This window comes from Lissotriton helveticus, chromosome 10 (assembly GCF_964261635.1).
Source record: "Lissotriton helveticus chromosome 10, aLisHel1.1, whole genome shotgun sequence".
In the NCBI taxonomy this organism is placed as follows: Eukaryota; Metazoa; Chordata; class Amphibia; order Caudata; family Salamandridae; genus Lissotriton; species Lissotriton helveticus.
In genome coordinates, this window is record NC_136071.1 from 869790680 (window position 1) to 869811271 (window position 20592).

The 20592-nt window shown below is 42.7% G+C and overlaps 1 protein-coding gene across 1 annotated transcript in view; it reads right to left on the reverse strand.

The window, feature by feature from the left end:
• DNAH11 (dynein axonemal heavy chain 11) overlaps nucleotides 1–20592 on the reverse strand; it is a 3642058-nt gene that overhangs the window by 3182787 nt on the left and 438679 nt on the right. The window lies entirely within an intron of this gene.

The following is a 20592-nucleotide window of genomic DNA, read 5'->3' on the forward strand; positions in this document are numbered from 1 at the left end:
AGGCCCGAAGGGAGAAGGAGTGAGCAAGGCAATGCTCAATGGCTAAGTGCGCCATATACGGAGGAGGATACCGCCTTAACTTTCAGGCCCAGGTAATGCTGTTAATTAGGGCTTACCCTTTGGAGAAGTCAAGAGTGCCTGCCTTCAGCACCTCAATTGCAAAGAGGTGCCTGCCAGTGAAGGAGCAGATGTCATCTGCAGTCAGGCATTGTTTTATTTTTTGTGTTTCAGACAGAGTGCATTTAAATTAACACTCACATTTTGGTGCAAGTTAAAAACATAGCACATAAAAAATATGAAAGTGAGGCCTAGTCAGTCTGAAATGCTTGTGCTGAATTAACATGTGTTTTTGCAAGTGTAGAGAAAAGTGGCCTTTTTAAGTTGTGAAGAATAACCATACAATGTGTTCTTTTCCCAGCATTTTTTCCTTATAATGTACACCCCTGTCCCTGTCTTAAGAGACTTTGGCTTGTTGCATATTTGAATACACATGTTTAGTTTATAACACCTCTTTTATAATGTGTGTGAATTAATAATGCACCAAACACTACACATGGGGCTAAACGCTTTTTTGCATGAAAAGCTATCTAAAACATTAAAGCATGTTGCTGTGTGCGCTGTATTAACTGTGTGCGCTGTATTTAGTGTGTGCCCTTTTACAAGTTACACTAATGCATAACAATGCTATGTTGTACATTTCCACATTTTTTGCATGTTGTACAAAACCAATCATAAAAGCTGCTTTAAACTAATAGCTTGGCTAGGTAAACATTTAAAAGGGGTATTAGTATAAAGGAGGGAAACATAATGGGCTGATTTACATCAAATTAATACTCTTTTGTGTTTGTTTTGCTTTTTTGGGCCTAAGAAAACATGGCTACCTGTGAATCCAGCAAAGCTGTGACTTGTATTAAAAGAAGAGAGCATGAGCAGATTACACCACCTCAAACCAAGAAGGAGTCAAGGCCACTGTGAACTGTACATTCTTGTGATTGTGCCAATGTACCAATGTTAGTTAAAGTATCCGTCCAGCCTGTGCTGTGACTGGAATCAAGGAAAAGATAGAAACATTTTTCCTAGTAAATGTTGCTAAACATATAAAATGTATTTAATAATTTATGCTTCTTTTGTTAAAACGGTATAGTTTAGAATTTATAATGAGTCAGGATAGTGAAATCTTTTGCCATCGTGGCTGACCAATCAGGTACAAATTTTTCAGAAGATGGAACATTTTTGTGTAGTCTGCCAAGAATTAGAGTATAAATAATGACCTCTTTGGAGGCGTGGTTGGCTTCTAGGCTCATTTGGCTTTTAGCTCATTTTGGCTTTGTGTTTTGGCTTAGGCTCTGATACATTTATATGGGTTAGGTATGAGAACGTCGCGGGAGGAGATTGCGGAGGTTAAAGTTTGCGACCGAGGAGAGGGGAGGGTTCCCTTGCTCACATTTTTTCAGAGAGTCCTTGCACGTCATATTTTTGGTACCAGGCCACATTCCTTTAAGGTCTGGTGAAGGAGGGGATGCTTTCAAGGAGCAGCTTTTATCAGAGTGGCAGAGATGCAGAGAGCAGCAACAGATAGAAAGGCTTTTTAGATTTAGATGCTAAACTTTAAGTTTATGCTTTGACTAATTAATTAGGTCTGAAAGGATTTATTTGTCTTATGCATTTATTTCTCTTCATGGGAGATTTTTGCAAACTATTTAATTATTGATTAGCCTTGTAAGACTATTTTTCTTAAAAACTCTTTAAGAAGAGTTTTGACTGATATTTTGCGCCACATTTTCTTTTCTACATGTGATGCTTATATGCAGACCTTAATATGTTCTGTATTAATGCTATTTTTCCTGTTTTCCAAATTCTGTAACCTGATTGATATTTTACTAATGAATAAAGGGTCAGAGAAAAACTTAACTTTTGACTACAAAATAAAACCCTTTAAAATACTCAACAACTCTCTTCATTGGCTTAAATAATAATTGCATTTTTGATTGTTGATGTTTATTTAAAGTCTCCTGAAGGTAATACATGGTGTCAAGGGACCAACACCTTTTCTGCAGTAAATAGTGGTAGCATGAGGGTTTTTCATTGAGAAATTATCAGAAGAAATTACAGCTGCATCAGTTTTGGTAGCAGAGGATGGTTAATATTGATTAGTTTGGTGATTAATGATTATTGATTTCACCATCAACTATTCGACTAATGGATCATTGACCTTAGGAGGGAAGTAAAATAATTGCCCAAGTTAGATAAAACGTCCAAGTCCTGATTCTTGACTCTAATACTCAGAACCTGAAGACTGGCAAAGCAGTACTGGAAGGTGATGCAAGAAGGTGATTGCTGGAGTGGTGTGAGTATCAATAGGGTTGTGAAATGTTGTTAATGTGCTAGGATTTATTATTAAAGGGCTGAAAATATTAAGGGTTTTTTGACTGTTGGTGTAATTTTGCTCATTTTGAATTGATGGTGTTATTGATTATATTGGTAATTTCATAGGACATCATTTTTTGGATTATTGATTACATGTTTTAACTTTTCATGTTAAGTAAGTTAGTGTCTTGTTCTATGTTGTCTGGACATGCAGGTATGCACACCTGTGGAATCCCCGGAAGGAATGGCGGGTGGTAAATGGAAGCCACACTGCTCTGAGGTTACTCGTCTGTTGGAATAACACTGAGAGGCTAGGTAGGGCTGGCAGTGTTAAATTAGGGACTTTTTTCTGTGTAAAAGTGTGAGCGATTGATAGCAAAGAGTTCGCTGGTGAAACTTTGGTGCAATTTTACATAGAAAGGGTTACACTGAAGGAGTAGCAGGTTCTTCTGAGCTTGAGTGAAAGGTAAATGGAAGGTATTTACCTGTAGTGTTTGAAGAGTAAACGGAAGTTCTTACTTTGTGAAGAGTAAGCAGAATGTGTTACTCGCAGTGAATGTTTTATGTTGTTACTAACAGAATTATTGAATAAGAAAAAAACTCAGAAAATATTACAGTAGTAAAACTGACTGAAATTGAGACAGCTTTGGAGAAAAGAAATTGCATTTAACTATTGCAAAAATGAAAATATTTGAAGGTTTAAAGAAACTGTTGGGCGGTAAAGTGAAACATTCGTTTTTTATTGGTGATGCTCCTGAAGGAACACCTGTGCATTTTATGTCTACCAATTTGGGACAAAATACATGTATGTGGGTTCACCAATGGTGCAAGATTACTGAAAAAGAGGGTGCTTTGAGGTTTCCAAAAGATGGTACTTTTGAATTTCAAATGATTGACAAATTAGGGGAAGTGTTATGTGAAATAAAGACACCATCTAAAGCTGCACAATTTGAGGCCTTAATCATGTGGGAAGAGACAGCAAGAGAGAAAGCAAGTGAGGATAAAAAGGTAAGGCACCAAATGCAGGAGAAGGGAATTAATGATGATAAAGAGCTTCAAATAAATAATGATTCAGGGAATGAAAAAATGGATGCATTGTTAACTGAGTGTCCACCACTTTATGTGGTTCCCATTAAAAATACTGAAAATAGTGTACCAGTAAGTACTACAGTCGCTACTGCTTCTGTTGAACAGAGAGAAAAACAGACTGAGAAAACTGTGCAGACATTCCAGGTTGATTCACTACCTGTTGATTCAGCACTGACAGTGATACCTCCAGGTGTTACTGCTTAAAATGTGACTGATTCAGTCCAAGAATTACAAACTGCAGATGCACAGATAATGCCTAGAAAAATTATAACTGTCGCAATTAATATGGTCCCTACTCAAAGGGTTCACAGAGCTGCAGGAGTGATTATGGCAGAGTTTATTTCAGAAACTCAGAATTCACAGAATATTGAACAAAAACTACCCCAGACAGATCAAGCACTAAAAGGTGAGGGAAAATGGTATTTACAAAATCTGCAGCCCAGGATAAAATGAATATATTTGAAAATGGGATTTTTCAAACCTGCTTTGAGGGAGCAGCAGTGAATAAAAAGATGGAGAACATGGGAGAACATATTAACACAGACCATGAAAAAGAGAGACAGCTTAATGTTTTAAATTCAACATGTGAACATGAAGAAATTAACAGTCCCTGCTGTTTAGGTTATGAAAATGTGAACCAGTGTTAGGAAAAATAACTAGTTTCCCTGAGTAAGGAAACAGCTGCATGTGCATTAACTACACACAATAGACTGACAGATTTGGCTCAAAATTATGAAATTGATGTTTCAGGAAATTGTTCATTTTAGAATAGTTTCAGGGCACATATGGATGATGAAGCAAATGAAAAAAATTGTTCTTCAGGAATGCAATTACACATTGCAGACATAAAATATATTTTTAAATGCAATGGGTTTGAGAAATTAGGAGACATGTGGGCAAGAAAACGTGAGAAGTAAAATAAACCACCAGACCTAACAAGGAAACTGGATAAGGAAAAGATGCCACCAGATCTAGTTGAGAAAAATAATAAGCAGGATGAGGGAGAAGCTTTTGCTTACTCATTGAGAGAAATGGTGGGAGAAGTGCATGTTCCTATGCCACAGAATAAAAGTGAACTTGCAGCAATTCTGAACACATTCTCACAGTTGAGAGACAAATTAATACCGTGGTACCCACAAGTAGATGGATTTGATGAAATTTTAAAAGAGTTGTGCATTAATTTGGAAATGTTCTTTTACATTGCCATGCAGACTGAATTGTGGTTTGAATCTAAAGTTGTTGTTCAAAGGACAGGTGAGGAGACAATGAAAAGGGTTTGCATGAATGCACCATCATTTTCTGTTGTTATGGGGAAAACATAGCAGTGATAACTTTCGTGAAGGGCAGAGTGCCAGCAAAGGATGTTGATTGGGTACAGATTAAAAGAACACAGAATGGAAGTAAAGCTGTTTTGGTTTGTGCAAATTAAGGTATGGATGTTGTACTGCTAGAAAATGTGTCTTTTTGCCATCTTTATGACAGATTTGAGCATTGAAAGAAGAAATGTAAATGTAAACCTGTTGCACAAAAACATAGAAAAATGCAGATGCAAAATATGCCAACTAAGCAAATGCAAATGTCAGTTCAGAAACAGGCACCAATGACAGGAACTTTTCAAGCACATATGGTCCCACAAAATATGGAAAATGCTAACATTAATTTAAATAGGTTGTCCAGAGCAAATGTGAATTATTTCCAGAGACAAAATCAGAACCCGGTCCAACAGGTTGCTGTGTTTAAAAATGAGAGTTTTAAACCTCACAATTCTGAATTTACCAAGTCCATTGTGAAGGCAGTGGATATTCCAGATTTAGTTGCAGGATTTTTAAACAAAGAAATTACAAACCCAGTTTTAGAAGAATTTGCACCAAAATTAGTCCAATTTGAGGAAAATTGCCAAGTTGTTGTCTGTGACTCAGGCCTAGCAGGAAAACAATTATGTTGCAAATTAAACAGCACAGATTACTGTACATCAAATAATGTTATTTTTCAGATTCCTGATGAGGATGTACATTTTAAAATGGCCCAACAAGAGACAACTGTACCATTATTTTCAGAAAAGACAGCTGAAACCAATAAAAGGATTTTTGATGGAATTGATTGGAAGTTCGTGTAACTTTCTGATCAGAGGTTCACAGAAAATAAATGAAAAGAACAGAATAATGCAGGAGATTAAAATCATAATTTTTCCATGTTGTCCTGTGGTACCGAATCCAGACAATATATTTTTCCACATTCCATGTGCTGAAGAATGGCTCACTTTTATTGATTTTTGCAAAGTTCATGTCACAGTGCCATTTCATGAGAATAGATAGGAGTACTGTCAAAAAGAAGATGAATACCTGGGACACAAAGTTGGAAAGGGAGGTAGAAAGGGGTCACCAGAGAGAGTGGAAATAATTTCCAGGGTGAAAAGTCCTTTCCATGACAATGTGATCTGAAAGAAAGCAGTTTCCAGCTCCTGTATGTATTGCCTGCAAAGTAGTGACTAAGGGTATTGGGCAGAAGCCTAGCACAGAGTAGCAGACTGCATTTGCATATCAAAGCATGCCCTAATTCTGTGGTCGCTTGCTGCTCTGCTCTGCTGGACAGAGGCTTCCCACGGCTTCCTGTCTTGGAAACAGAGTGCTGGAGTTCTAGGGTAAGAAACATCATGGTCTGCTGTTGCATTTTGGTTAAATTAGCTAGTCACTGGTTTTCATTTCACATCACTAAAGCTGGTGTCCGTAGAGCCCGGATTTCTTGGTGAGGTTTCAATTTGTCTGACACCGCTTTCTTTGCAAACTGCAAGGCAGCCTGTGGGTTCATGAATATATGAGGTTTGCTCTGATATGTGATCCTGAGACAAGCAGGGTACAACATCAATATGGAATGCCTGCTTGACGCAGATTGAGAAGAATATATAAGCAGCAGGCCTCCTGGACTGCCTGATTGAAATCCGGATAGATGGACAGGGTGGTTTCTTCATATAGCAGGCGTGTTTCACACCAGCAGGTCCGAGGACGGGGTCCCTCTCTCAGTAGTTTAACAGGTGGGCTATAGTGGGCCTAGGCAGTGCCCTGTGTGGTGCCTGCAATCCCAAGGAGGGATGATCCCGCTCAAAAGCAAATATTGGAGAGAAAGCATCAGAGCTAAAAAGGCGTTTGAGGAGGGCTTCCACATAGTCGGTCATATTCTTCGTATTCATTTGTTCCCAGGAGACCCACTAGCTGCAGGTAGTTTTACTGTGATCAGGCTTCCAAGTCATTTATTTTTTTGGTTTTGTTCACATTTAGCACCTTGCCCATGTCAAGCAGTTTCTCATTTGTCTCCACTTCGTCATCTTCAGTGGTTGATATTCTCGTTTCAGTGTCAGCTATTTGTTTGTCTTGCTTTGTAAGTGTGACCGCCATTGTATCCACTCTCAATGTCAGGGTATCCATTTTTATTCTCTATTGAAGTTAGGCTCTGTTGCACATGCAATAGTTGGGAGCAGATGTCTGGTTGTTCGTTTCTTGTGGCACCCCTTTCCAATCCATGGAATGGGGCCTGGCAGGTTACATAGAGTCAAAGTTCAGTTAAGCCTGTTTGCTGTCAATATTATCCATGGTGCTCTTCACATGCGGAAAAGGGGAAATCATTTTGCCTGCGTGGGGCTCTAGTAGGGTCCACCACAATTAAAGGGACAATTACAGTCATGGGCTAATAGTCCTCCATCTGTGGTGGAGCCCTTTCTGAGACCAGTCAATGCTACTCTTTCTGGCAGTCTTTGCGGTCATCTGGCAGGTTATTTGGTCTAATCTCCCAAGTGTGCAATGCAGGGTGGGACTAGTCACTCTGCACCCACCCTCTAGGCTCCAGCTAGTATCGCTCAGGTCTCGGCAAAAGTGCTGGAGCTAGGCCATGGCAGCCCCACCCTTCCAGCAGCACTCGCACGCTTGAGGAGGCTGCCACAGAGACCAGGGTCTACCCTCAAGCCCTGGCACAATGTGCTTCTGTACTAAAGGTCCTGGGAGGTAAGCAGCAGCATAGCCCTTTTCACCGCACCTCACATGGTCTTGGGCGCCTTTGTTCCATTCCTCACCACCTGCAGGTCACAGGCTCCACCATTATGAGTGACTCCCTCAGGCAGCAGTCACTGCGACCGAGGAGAGAGTTGGCAAGTGGCAACCTCCAGAGTTTCTCCATCGAGAGGTTTGCATCTGCCAGTGTTTCTTGGAATATTGAATTTAACTTGAATATTGGCCTGGCACAAGGAACGTCACAGCAGTGTGGCAATCTAGTGCCCTCCAATGCTTGCATGCTTGTAGTCATCACTATTTAAGAGAAGGAGGGAACTATCAGGCATATTTTATGAACTAACATTCTGATGGTGCAGTGCAAAATACATCCACTGCAGAGAAATTTGTTTGATGCCTTAGTTGCAGGAACTAACATAGAGGTAAGGGGACCTGAACCAACAACGCCTGTCATTCTCCTGGGGCCAGTAAAATCACTGTTGATAGGTTAGGTAGCAATCAACAGCCATTATCTAGCGGCAAGATACCCACAGGTGAATTCCTGCCTTGCATATACCCAGCTTATATTATGGGAGGGCTGCACAGTTGATAGTAGGACAGGCACAGTATAGATGCATTGTTAAGCGCATTCAATAATTTGTTAGTAATAATATGCTCAATCCATCGTAACATGCAGGACATGACTGCTTCATCCAGCTGTGATACCACCAGTTGTGGTTGCTCCATGGCCTCTTCCAGGCATTTGTGGTATGAAGAAACAAAGTTTAGCTGGGAGGCCAGGAGCAATGAAAGCTCCTCTATAGTGAGAAAATGCAGGAAAACTGCAATATCATCTACTTTAGAAAGCCTCTTATTAGACTGCAAAACTCAACGTCAAATAGAAAGCAATTGCCCAGAATATTACTGAAATTATTACCTGTTGTGCAGTCTGAGAGAATGGGACCGTGGCCTGATGAACAGATATTAACTTGACCAATGGGACTTGTTATGCAAGGAAGTGTTTGGAGGGAAAGAGCAACAATCAAGTCATCAAGTGAAAATAAGGTCTTCAAACCACAATAAATATTGACCCCATCCAGTGTCTCACAGTGTGAGTAAATTAGTAATCCAACAATATTCAGATCAAGACGGGCAACTGGAGGGTGGACCTAGACGCAGATCAACACAGACTCAACTTCCTGGTGGCAGATTTCCTCTCAAGTTCCCTTAGATCAAACATTGTAAACCATAACAATCTTTCTACCATGCCTGAGCATAGCATTCCCAGCCTTAACCTTTGTTTGTGTGAATGGTCACAGTTTTGCCATTTTTAATACAATGGGTGCAGGCTTTCTGCCATCAGGACATAGATGGAAAGTTATTTCAACAAGCGATCCAGGTCCAAGAAATTTTTGGTTGGTAGAAGAATTAGTAAAACCGGGCTATGGTTGCGGCCTCATGAGTGTCTTGGCTTTGTTATCAGCAGTGGAATTTAGGCTGCCAGCCAGGAGCATTATGTGGGAGGACTTAGGCATCCTGACCAACTACATTTATATATTGCACACTATCTTCACCCTGTATAGCTTGTCTAAGATAGTAGAAGTACAACATCAAGAATATTTTTGAGGAATGTACTGGATTGTTGTTGAAGTTTATTTTGATTATTTAATTAGTTTGTTGTTGAAGTTATGTAGTGCTTCATACCCCTGATGAGACACAAAAACAAAATGTACGTTGGGTAGTAAATACTCTAAAAAATATGCTTAGTGGGGAAGGCATGGTTCATTAATGTGGCGTATTTGGGAATGTCTTTGGTTCTGGCCTTTATGATCAGAGTAGTAATTTACTGTGTTGTATGCGTTGTGCCTCAGCATGTAGTGCAGCAAAAAGGAGGGAGAAATCTGTGACTCTTACAGACAGGTGCACTGGGCCCAAACAGAGAAAGTATGCCCTATTACATTGAATTCACCACACCCAGGGCAGCGAATTCAAGTGAAAAAAGGGAGCGGTTTTTTAGTAGCCACTCCATGTTTAACTGTGCAGATGGCAACCAACTTGCATTTTGAAATGAGATTAGAGATCCCCTTGCCTGCGGGTGGTGTGTGTGTCTGCACGTGCCTGCCTGGGGGGTCCATATTACCCCCTTTTCCACCTCCAGAAGGCTGCCATAAGAGGACGCCAGCCAATGTGCCTCCTGACAGTTTCTTTGCCTCTGCGCCCATGTCTATAATATGGTGCTGGCACAAGGATAAAGGGATTCCCTCAGTTTCATGGGGTAACGTCCCTATGCAAATGAGGGAACACACAATGGTGATAGCTCTGGCACTTTATGTACGCCAGCGCCATCTGTATTACAGAAAGGGATGCTCAAATGTCTGCTGCCCCTTCTGGAATACCCCCCCTCACCCCCCCCCCGGGCACTTAGTATAATTAGTCCCCAGAAGTGTAATTTTGCAGCCATTGCCTTTTCTGCCTAACTATGGATTGACTGCACTAACCCTATGGTCTACTATTTGCTGCATAATTTCCACATTTCAGGAAAAAGATTGCTTATTGATTAAAAACATGTATGGTTTAAAACAAAGCTCACTAAACTGGTGCTGCACAGTGGAAAACACTCTATGAAGGATAACTGGTCATCTTTGTAGGTGCTAATAACTGTCTGCTGGAGCAAAACTATCAAAAATTAAGTGAAACCTTTCGCAAAAATATGAGTGTGTGTCACAGTGACAAAATATTGAATATTAGTGCTCCAAAATGTTTGTAGGGCAAGTTGGCTGGATGTCTTTTTACAATATATTTTTTATTAAATGTACATTGCTTTTATTAGTTATTCATTGGTAAAATCATTTGTCATGTAAACAGTGTTTAAATAATTTCTATTGATATTTTTGTATATATTTCTTTATTTTTAAATTTATATGAATCATTTTAATTAATTTACATTTTTATTTACGCATGTATGTTTTTGTATAATTATTGTATTTAATGCTATTTATTGTAAGGTGTGTTTGCATTTAAATAAAAGTCATGGATATATATATATTAATGACAATGTATTAGTCTTGTTATTGTGTTATGTTTTTAGTGATATAGATATATATTATATATGTACACACATATACACATACATGCACACACATATACATACACATATACATATATATTCATATATATTGTTACACTGAAAAATCCAAAGGTTACAGGGACCTTATAGTTAAGCTCACATTCCACTTCTACAAAACCATTGAAATTTTTCAGTTATAGTTACCTGAGCTAAACATAACTTGTGCCCCAACAATGCACTGCTTATGACCTCACTTAGCACAGGCACTCACTAAAACATACAGATATTGATACACCCAATCAGTCTCTGTTAGACCTGGCATCATGGCGTGAGTCTCCCTTCCATTTTTACTGATTGCCTTCTCTGTTTTTGATATGTTTTGCTGGTTATATGCTTTGGGCACTGTGCCACTACTATTCAGTGCCACAGTGCAAGTTCTCCCTATGTTAAATTGATGTACTGATTAGTGAGTCCATGATTTGGTTATTTGATTTACTTGTCAGATCCTAGTACAGTGCACCATGTGTGCCCAGGGCTTGTAAATCAAATGCTGCTGGTGGGCTTGCAGCACTGGTTGTGCCACCCACAGAAGCAGCTTGTAAAGTGTCTCAGGCCTGCCATTGCAAGGCCTGTGTGCAGTCTCTGACTGCCATGTCAACTTGCCAAGTCACCCACTTGCCAGTCCCTAAACCTTCCCTGTGCTTCATATCGGACACCCCTATGGTAGGCCCAAGGGCGGGGTGCATTGTAAGTCTAAGGTAGGACATGCCCTGAAATGTGTAGCATGTACTAATAGTAGACAACAGCCATTTTCGTTTTTCACTATTGCAAGGCTACCTGTTCCCCCTAGACCAGAATGGCCAGTTAGATTAATACATCTTATAATCCTAATTGACTCAGGGAACATGGTAGAATTTCGAATTTAGTATGCCTGAACTCAGAATGATAAAATACATATTTTAGTAAAGCTGGTTTTAACATTCTGTGTTTGAAAACATCACTTTTAGGAAGTAGGTATTTTCTTGCCTAACTGTCCAGGCCTGCCCCTGCTAGGTTGTGTATTCCTTGTTTGGAGTTTTGAGTGACAGGGCTGTGGATTCCAGAAGACATGCTGGGGCAGCCCAGTGGTGAATAGAGAGATCTGCATCTAGATGGGAGGGAGGAGTTGCACATGGGACCTGAATTGGGCTGGCCCTTCCCTCTACAATTCTGGCTCCACCTCCTGTAGTGTGTCTGATGTCTCTGCCCTGCACTGTGAAAGGAGAGGAGGAATCTTGTCAACAAAGTGCTCCAGGGCTGTGCCTTCCCTCCCCTGTGCTTGCTTCACCTCCTGTGGGGTGTCTGATGTCTCTGCCCTGCACTGTGAAAGGAAGGAAGGAGTCATGTAAACAAAGTGCTCAGGAAATGGTTTGGACTAGACACAGGCCTCTCTGCCTTCAGAGAGCAAAGGATATTGGGACCCAGTCCCAAGAACTTTCAATCACTTCTGGGAAAAGGAAACCTTTTACCAAGAACCAAGGAAGCTGCAGGAGTTTGGACTGCCCCTCTGCCAGTGTGCTGTTTGCTGCGTTGCCTGCATTGGTTTCTTCATTGCCAAGGAAAGGAGAAGGAACTTTTTGAGGACTTTCATCCTCTTACAGAATATTCTCCAAGGGCTTGAACTTGTGCTTGCCTCCTGCTGAAGTCTCAGGGACAAAAGACTTCATCTCCAGCTCTCCTCAGAGTTTCCTTGCTGCGAATTCTGTTTGCCAAAGCCTGCGTGTCGCTGGAAGTGCGAAGCATCGAGAAGAAGCATGACGTCGCCGCAGCTGAAATCATCGCATCGCCGAAGAAGCGTGCCGCCGCCGCATCTCCCAGGAAGCGCGTCTTCGTCAAAGCTGCCTGCTTTCCCATCACCAGAGAAGCGTGACGCCATCGAGAGAGTCGCCATCGCCTCACCGGAGGAGCGTGTCGCAGGGCCTGTCACAGCTCCAAAGTACAGAATCGTCGCAAGGCTGCCAGGGCATCTACGCATTGTCATCGCATTGTCACATCAAGGGCGCCATCTTCTCGCACCGCACCAGGATTATCGCATCGAGGCGCCATCTTGCGCATTGCAACTGGACCGCAAGCCGAGAATCCACGCATCATCCCTGCACTGGTAAGGTTCTCAAGGAAGCAGCAAAACTTTGGATACAGTTGAGAACGATCTTAAAAATTCCCTACTACAGCGCAATGGCTCCGATATGGAACTCTCCCGGAACCCCGGACTGTCTAAAAGATGCTATGGCCACCCCTCTAAAACAAAACAATATTAACTATTGGGGTCAACTACTAAATGGGTCAACATTGATATCCTGGGAAGAAATAAATAAAATCACTAACGGAACAATGTCAAAATTTAAGTTTTATCAACTGAATAGTTGGGCAAAAACAATACCATCGCAGGATAAGGATAGTAAAAACTTGGAAAAAGAAATGACAAAAATCCTACCCATGAATAAGGAAGTAGCAAAATGGTACTGGACTTTAATAATGGAAGCGGAAGAAAGCTATCAAATAGCAGAACAAACGTGGGGGAAAGATCTAGACACAGAAGAACTAGCAAGCCTATGGGATGACTCAATAGAGAAATGTTGGTCAACACTAAAATCTGTGAGACTGAAGAGAAACCACTTGTACACCTTGCACAGAGCCTACTGGACTCCGAAAAAACTTTCAAAATTTAAGAATGCAGGAATTAAAAAATGCCCCAAGTGTGGGGAAGAAAGGGCAGATGATATTCATATGTTCTGGAGCTGCCCATCCCTGAGAACATTCTGGGAAGAGGTTGGTAAGACGTTAAGGTTGATATTCCGAAAACATCTAAAAGTAAGTGAAATTCTTATTCTTTTTGGGATTGATAACACAACTGAACAAGTAAAGCTAACAGTAATGGAAACAAAACTACTTTTTGTGTTAATGGTGATAGCAAGGAGGGAAATATGTATCAAGTGGATTGGGCCAACACCCCCATCACATGGGGAATGGATGAACTCCGCTATAAAGATAAACAAATTAGACAGACGGGGTAATTGCAGTAAGAGGTTTAATTATTGGGAAATTATGGAGAAACACCTAAATCCATAAAGAAGGTTAGAGCACACTATCCTATGATTAAAGCGAAAGTACAGTCTGGAATATGAGTATGATACTCATAGAGTAGCCAAGGTGGCTAGCTCCCTCTCCCACTGACTACAGACTTGTGAATATGTATTGGCAAGGGGTCTCCTCTGATTAAACACGGAAAAGGAAAACTCTCATGACATGGGGGAAATGGGCAGTGACGGTACAAAAACTGTCAGAGGTAGAAACCAAATTTTCCATACACATAGAATTTTCGCAATATGAGGATAAAAAAAAGAGAAAAAAAAAAGGAAAAAAAAAAAAAAAGGATCACGATGCATCCCCCACTCTGCGCAAGCATTGAGGCACGACGCATCATTTCTCCCGGATCACGGAACCAACGCATCTCCCCTTTAGCAAGGCTTTTGTTCATTATGCGTTACGCATCCAGGTACTTTGTTGAGAATTTTGTCGCATTTATCATCAACTTGAACTAAGCAACTTTTATTATCTTTAAGTCATCTGAAGTACAGTCTCATAGATTTTTGTTGTTTGTGGTCTTGTGTTAAGTCTAGATAAAGAATACTTATTTTTTAAAACCTGTGTTGTGTCCATCTGTAGTGTTTTCACTGTATTACTGTGTATATTCACAAATGCTTAACACACGGCCTCTGAGATAAGCCTGTCTGCTCGTGCCAAGCTACCAAGGGGGTGAGCAGGGGTTATTTAGGAGTGTAATCGCCTTACCCTGACTTAGAAGTAAGGGTCCCTATTTGGACAAAGGTGTATACCATTGCCAACTAGAGACCCCCAGATCTAACATTGGTGGTCAGTGGTGAGGATTTGGACCTGCATTTGTGTTTAATATACAGTAATTGGTGTACACTACTAGTGAGTGCAGACCAAACGCGACCACATACTTTTTGGTAGAATTTTTTTTTTCTTGGACTGTTATTTTTTTCCTGAAAACTGCCAATTCCCACTACCATGAGTAGACCAGCATCTGTTGCATCTATGGATCTTGATTTTGAGGAAGAGAGGTTAGAAACCTCCACTTTGAAACAGCTCAAGTATCTCTGCAAGAAATGTAAAGTTGCTACACCAGGCATTTCTAAAAAGGATGACTACCAAACGGCACTGAGGGCTTGGGTAGAAGCAAGAAATGCCCCTGATCTTGTGATGGAGCCAGTTGGGGATGCAGATGGGCAACTGGATAGGCCAGTGTTTCCAGCCAGGGGAGGAGTACTGTCCCCACCTGGCAGCAGTATCTCTTCCAAAGACATGTCCCCCAGAGAGTTGGAAGACAGGGAGAGAAATAGGGCACACAAGCTGGAGATGGCTTAGCTTAAGATGGAGAGTCAGGGGGAGGCAGAGAATAACAGATTGTCCTCGGAGAGAGAGAGAATGAGAATGGAACATGAGAGGATGTTGAGAAAGTCAGAGATCAAGGCATAGGGCTTAGAGATCAATCCCTCTGGTGGCAGCGCACCATCTGTGCATTCAGAAGGCAGAGTATATATTCCCAAAGATGTCATCAAAGATTTCCATAAAAATGAAGATATTGGGCAGTGGTTTGCAGCCTATGAAATAGCAATGTTGGCCCACCGGGTCACTGAGAAGGATTGGGGAGCGGGATTGTGAGGCCGCTTTGTTAGTGAGGGGAGGGATACTTTGTTGGACCTACCCAGTGAGAATAGATGTCTTATGCCCACATGAAGGAAGCACTGATGACAAGATATAGTTTGGCGCCGGAACTCCATAGACAGAGGTTCAGGAATTGTAAGAAGCTGGAGGGAACTGCTTGGGTAGAATATGTATCTTTCTTTTCCAGAGCTATGGATGATTGGGTGAAGGGTAGCAAAGTGGATAATTTTGAAGCGCTCTATGCTTTGATTGCAAGGGAGCACTTGTCTGCTAATTGTTTTCCAGAGCTACGCCAGCAACTTATTGATAGCAAATTGACTAACCCTAGGAAGCTTGCTGAGGAGGCAGACCGCAGGGTCAGTACCAGAGTCCACAAGGGTCATGTGGGAGACTCAGCCACAGGTGGACAGGGTCCCCAGCAGAAGAGTGGGGGGACAAGGGTAAACAGAGAGAGTTCCAGAAAGGGCCCCAAAGTAATTCCCAAGGGAACCAAGGTAAGGGTTCCCAGCCTCCCCCTGAGTAGAAGTCAGAACCCAGACAGGTAAACCTGTTCATAGTGGGCCTGTTGTCTGCTTTCAGTGTAAGCAGGTGGGACACCGTCGGTATGATCCCCAGTGTCCCAAAAGGGTCAGTATGTGCCATATCGTGCACCACCCCGTCAGATGACCGGTGTAGCCCTGGGTGGGGAGGAGAGGGGTGCCCAAGGTGGGTGGGGTCCCTCAGAAATGTCCCTTGTCTCTTTAGGAGACTTTGAGATGGTCCCTAAAACTCAGCTGCCTGATAACACTAAAAAATACAGGCAGTGGGTGACCAACAATGGCCATGGAGTGGAGGCTCTTAGAGACACCGGAGTCAGTGTGACAGCTGTCAAGTGTCACTTGGTGTTTGAGGAGCAGGTGGTCCCCAATGCATTCTTCCCAGTTGTTGCCGCTGACAACACAGAGAGCCATTGCTCAAGTTCCCTTTGAGTGGGGGGGGGGTCTCTGGTACTCTTCAAGTATCTGTGAGGTCAGCCATGCCTGTTGATTGTCTGTTAGGCAATGATTTGGAAAGCTTCCCTTGGGATAAGGTGGAGAAGAAGGCTCATTTAGAGATGTTGGGTCTGCCTGAGTGGTTGTGTGTGCACACTCAGTCTTTGGCAGCCAAGGGTGTTCAAGAGATCCTGGAGCTTGAAAGTATGGCCCAGGAACCTGCCTTAAAGAGAAGAGGTAGGGGGCGCAGGAAACCAGCCCCCATTGTTCCCACGGTCCAGGAGGAGGCAGGCCTTGAGGGGGATGCCCTGGAACCTACAGGGAAGCAGGTTTCTGAACTGGGGAACCTACCTGAGCTGACCTATTGACAGCAAGAAGGGGGTCCTCCTGAGAGGAATTTTGTGCAGAGCAGAAGACGTGCCCTCCTCTTGAGGGTTTGAGGCAACAGGCCACAAACCAGGCAGCAGGTTATCAGTCCTTTTTTTTTTTTTTTACATTTTTATTGTTTTTTCACAAGGCAGTACATAAAACATACATGTCATCATCAGGCAGCGACCCCGCGTCCCTAACCCCACATCCCGCCCTCTTCCGTAAATGTGCAAATTCCCATCATCACAGTCCGAATGTTCATCCAGCAGGTTATCAGTCTTGATCACATTGGATCTACTGGGAGAACAGTCTCCTGTATAGCGAGCCTAAGGTTGCTGAGCTTGGGTCAGCCTGTGTGATGGTGGTACCCCATTGCTTCAGAGCCTTCCTACTGGGGTTGGCTCATGACGTATCTTTAGCTGGACATCTGGGGCAGAACAAGATCTTTGGAAGGCTCGTCTCCCACTTTTATTGGCCACAGATGAGGAAGAGTTCAGATACTCATTGTAGGACCTGTCAAACTTGCCAGGCAAGTGGGAAAAGTGGGAGGAAGCACAAGGCTCCTCTCCAGCCTTTCCCTGTAGTCAGTACACCCTTTGAACGGGTGGGCTTTGACATTGTGGGGCCACTGGACCCCAAGACAGCCATGGGCAACAGGTTTATCCTTGTCTTTGTGGAACATGCTACCCGGCACCCGGAAGCCATCCCGCTCAGGACAGACATGTTGTAATTTAACAGTGAAGAAGTTGAGCGTTAGCAAAAGACATCTTAGTTTTGGCCGTTGTCTTGACATTTAGCGGCATCCATTTTGGATTCATGGCAGCCATTTTGTCTGCCACACGCTACCTCGTGTTGACCATGTGCTTCGTCCTACCTTTCTGCCCATGGCACCCGAATCTGCCCAGCAACAGGCTATTATTAGCATCCCCTTGTTTTGTCGCTGACCGTTAGGGTCCGCATCTGTTAATGGTTAGCCCTAGATTGGAATGTGTTAGCCGAGACCCCAAGACTGTTAGCTCCTCCCACTGATCGATTGTGCTTCTCGATATTGCCTAATATGGACATAAAATGTGCTCTTATGCTTTGTACCGCCTTCTTCTGAGCCCCTGTGTGGATATAAATAAACCATGCATTCGGTAGCCCTGTGTGCTACTTCTTGCAATACCGCAGGGTGCTGTTTGAATTGTAGCACCACCTCATGAGGTGTAATAAACGTTATGTTTTGTATTTCCAGTTTCCGTGCCAACTTCTTTCATCTTGTCTGAGGACTTTTGTGCGGATAAGGGCGAACCCCTTGCACTAGCAGGCCTGGCTGAGGCTTGCTATGACAAATTGGCACCCAACGTGGGGCTCATCGGCGACTTGGATGCCCGAAGGATTGGTCGTGTCGAAGGTTCGGAACCTCGGCAAGGACGCGATCGCTGCCAAAGGAGACCCGAGTCTTGGCCCCCGAGGCGTTTCTTCCCTCCTTTCCGATCCGACCATCCAGGCGGCGCCGGTCCTCGACTGAGATCTCTTCTGTTGGTCTGCCGTGCAGTGACCGTTTGGTCGAATTTAGAACTTGGCAGTTGGAATCTGGACAGCCTATGATTGGTAAGAGCCGTGTTACGGCACCTATTGTAGGTTTTTGGATGCCTGTGTGGCATATTTGTACTTGGAATAGACTAGTCTAATTTGTATTTGTACTTGTTTGGATATATGGGTTGCAACTCATATAGGCGGGCAATGAGAAGATTTTTCTTCAAACTATTTTACTTGAACGGCGCAACGTACTAAGAAAGTACCTTAAGCGCTACTTTGCGTATAATATTGTATATTTTGCAATATTTTTGGCATGCCTGTTTTCAGCGCACTTCGAAGGATGTGCTGCTTTTGTAAGGGTACCAATTTGACACTTGAGGAATCACAGCCGGCTCCCCCGGAAGGGACGCCTATTAGGGATACGTATGTGAAGTTTGGTCTTTCTGCCATAATGTACAGCACGTTGTGGCACAAATATACCAAAAAGAATCCTGAGTTACGATGGCCACTGTATGGGTCATTTGATGCGCGAAAGATTGAGTATGTGGAGCAATGTATGTTTGAGCGAAGGTCTAGACGTGATATGTTTGAATGTTTGCGTATGTGGGAGAAAGATGTGCGACAGCAAGAGAAACGTGAGCAAGCGCTGCTTGAAAAAGAAGAGCGAAAGAATGTGTATCAGAAAGCGCTGGAATTACGAAAGAAAGAAGTGAAAGAGTTAAAGGAGCGAGAGGAGAAAGAACATAGGTTGCAGGTATCTGGCCAATATCCTGTCCGACAGCCTCTCTATCCTGTCCTTAATGAACCGCAAGATGATTTCTTGTTACTAGATCGGCCTCCACCTCCGTATGCCGTTCCGTCCGCTCCGGCCGAACATGACGAGGGTTCTGACACAGACCAAAGGAAAGCGCGGGACACTCAATCTATGTTATCTGCTGAACGTTCGTCTGAACTCAGACAAGCTGCTCGTAAAGCATTACGTAATATTGATTCTGCTCCCGATCTTTTAGCTATGATAAGGGATTGGTCGGAAAAGGAGCAGATATTTCTCTGCGACATTTGCTGATGAAGTTGTAGAAATGTTTCGAAAACATTCTTCAGTGTTAGAACCTAATGATATAGCAAATGATCGTAAACAGCTACGTGATGGCTCTTTTGTTTTTTCCCAGGTAGAAGACGTGCTTAGACGACTGGTTAAATTACGAAACGAGGCGTTCCATCTGAAGGAGCAGAAAAAGAATGCGGATGCCACTCCACAGCTCAATCCGGCTGGAGAGACGCAGTCCCCCATCCTCGTGACAGATAAGAGAACACCAGCCGAAATGAGACCTATGCGGGAAGCCGCACCCTTGTATGTTCCTCCTAAAGGAACGGGGGATAATGACGATAAAACTTCTGTTGATTCTAAGGGATATTTTATCTATAATTGGGTGTACACTCCTTGGAATAGAGCAGATGTGATGGCACTTAAATTAGCGTTGCCTGATCCACGTAAAAATCCAGCCGCCTTTTATGAGGAAGTTGAAGGCGCTTTAAATTCTTGTATTATGACCCTATGTGATATAGATTTATTTTTTGGCCTAATTTTGCCCCCGGATATATGGCGGACTGTTCGTAAAATTGATGACCGTGCTACTTTTGGTGCCGAATGGAAAGAGTTGGAACGAATAGACGCGGGAAGAGAGCCCGCCCAAAAGCCGCATCGGTTAATACTAGATCTTCCTGCAGCAATTTTAACTAAACTTAAAACGGTTATTCCCCCTAAAAAGATTGATTGGACTGTTCTAGCATCATGCAAACAAAAAGTAGATGAATCGGTTTCTGATTTCTTTACACGTTTTGAGGAAACCTTTCACGACTTTTGCGGTCAGTCTTTAACGGACGATACTGGCAGGCATTTGTTTGTTGATAAATATGTCACGAACATGCTACAACAGATAGCTAGCCACTTAAAAGCTAGTGAAAGTTCTTGGACTACCTCCTCTCTAGCATCTGTTTTAAATATGGCTCAATATTATGAGCGTCAAGAGTTAGAAGCAAAAGGTAGTGAGGATAAGAAATCTAAAGAATTTAAAACGAAGGTTATGTTGGCTCAGGTTTATGGACCGCCTTCTAGAGGCTCTGATAGAGGTTATGATAGGAGTTATGATAGAGGTGGACGACGATTTCCTAATTCCTCCTACAATCGTTCGAATTTGGCTACTGATCAATGTGCGTATTGTAAGGAGTTTGGCCATTGGATGTCTGATTGTCCAGTGTTACGCGCGCAGCAGAATCCACGAGGGCGTGGACAAACGAGAAATCGTTCAGGATTTCCGGGGCCTAGAGGAACTATGAATGATCGTGCCCGATCTGATACGAATGTGCGAACGCAGGATAATAGGAATACCTTTGATAGACGAAATCAATATCAAATGTCTGACTATGTCCAGCCTGATTTTTACGATTTTGCTCATGCATAGGATTGCCTAGGATGGGGTAAGGAACCAGTTGAAGTCCCGGT